The sequence below is a fragment of the Myodes glareolus genome, chromosome 8 (genome assembly GCF_982192425.1).
Source record: "Myodes glareolus chromosome 8, mMyoGla1.1, whole genome shotgun sequence".
Lineage (NCBI taxonomy): Eukaryota > Metazoa > Chordata > Mammalia > Rodentia > Cricetidae > Myodes > Myodes glareolus.
Window position 1 is genome coordinate 35,346,182 of NC_142033.1, and position 1,817 is coordinate 35,347,998.

Below are 1,817 nucleotides of genomic sequence, written 5' to 3' on the forward strand. Positions count from 1 at the left end.
TGTGGATTCAGTGATCCACGTCTGGGCGCCATATGTAGCATGAGGGGGCTGGCTTGTTGGGGTTTCCGTCCCGCCCAGTACCCCACAACCGGCAAGCAACAAAGAAAAATCACACACAGGACCCCATAAGGTTATAAACTGATTGGCCCATTAGGTCAGGCTTCTTGTTAACTCTTATAACTTATGTTACCCCATTATCCTTATCTACATTAGCGACATGGCTCCATACCTTTCTCAGCTGGGCAAGTTACTTGCTGTCTCTTCGGTGGTCTGCGCAGGAGTGGAGAGAGAGCTTCCTGTGTCCCAGAATACTTCCAGTCTCTTTGTTCCACCCCTACTTCCTGTCTGGCTTTCCCGCCTATACTGCCTGCCTGGCCAATCAGCGTTTTATTAAAATATGATTGACAGAATACAGACAGTTCTCCCACACCAATCCATCATCTGTCTGTCTGTCTGTCTGTCTGTCTATCCATCCATCCATCCATCTATCTGAGACAGGGTCTCTCTATATAGCCTTGGATATCCTGGAATTCATACTTAGTGCCATGAACTCAATGAGATCCACCTGCCTCTGCTTCACAAGTGCTGGGATTAAAGGAGTCTGCCTCCATGCCTGGCTAGAATCACACTTTTTAATTTAACCCGATTGCGGTGATATTTTGAAAAGAGCTCATTGGCTTGCTTACCCTCTCATCCACCCCCATATAAATCTGAATCAGCAGATGTGTATGGCAGGGACATGTTAGTTGGAGCCCAGTGCAATATTTGGCTTGGTGCTGTAAACAGTATTGTTAAATCCTCGTTAGAAATATTATCTTTAGTCAAAAGGTCCAGCAGAGCTGAGTGGTCAAGATGTGTGATTTCACCAAGGACCAGACTATTGGGAGATATTCAATTACACTGTGAACTCTGAGTTTACATTTGTGTTATTGAAGTAAAATTAACCCTGGGTCAGGAGGCTGTGTTAGCAAATAGTGGACAGAAAGCAATCATAGAGCATCAGAGGGCATCTGGGAGAGATGGAGAGATGTACCAGAAGTAGTAGGGAGGGGTTTTGAGTGGTATGTCTTTTTCTGTCTTGGAAGATCATCAGAACAGCCCTTTCAGGAGACACCAATCAGTAGAGAAGGTTAACTAGGTGCTACTCAACCTCTTTCAGCTAGCAGGTTTTCACCACAGTGTCTGAATCTCAAATTTTTTAATAAATAGAATGATAGAGACTTAGTTAAAGCTACCTTTAGCAGCAGCGACAGGACCAGTGCCTGTGGGAACAGAATCGTCACCAGGCTGCTTCCTGAGTGGTTGGGCCACTGCCAAAGAAATAGGCCGTTAACTGTGGAGTCATAACTGCTGGCTGAAATAGCAGTAGATTAAGGTGCAGTCACTGCGTTAAGTTAAAACAATATCAGATCCCAGAATGTAAGGAGGCTTTCCTGCTATTTGACCAGAGTGGTGATGGCAAAATCCTGTACAGCCAACATGGGGATGTGATGAGGGCACTGGGCCAGAACTCTACCAAGGCCAAGGTGGCCAAGATCCCCGGGAGCCCCGAGAGTGGTGAGATGAATGTAAGGGCTGGTCTTTGAGCACTTCCTGCCTATGCTGCAGACTGTGGCCAAGAACAAGGACCAAGGAACTAATGAGGATTATGTTGAAGGCCTTTGTTTGCTGATATGGGAAGGAAGGGTACCATCATGGGTGCTGAAATCTGTCATGCCCGTGTCAGAGGAAGAAGTAGAGATGTTGACAGGAGGACATGAGGACACAGTGGTTATATCAATTATAAAGAGCTTGTTGGGATGGTACTGAATGGCTGA

General features: G+C 46.0%; 1 pseudogene; it reads left to right on the forward strand.

Moving 5' to 3' along the window:
- The first annotated feature begins 852 nt into the window (after positions 1-852).
- LOC125387637 (myosin light polypeptide 6-like) lies at positions 853-1,817 on the forward strand (annotated as a pseudogene).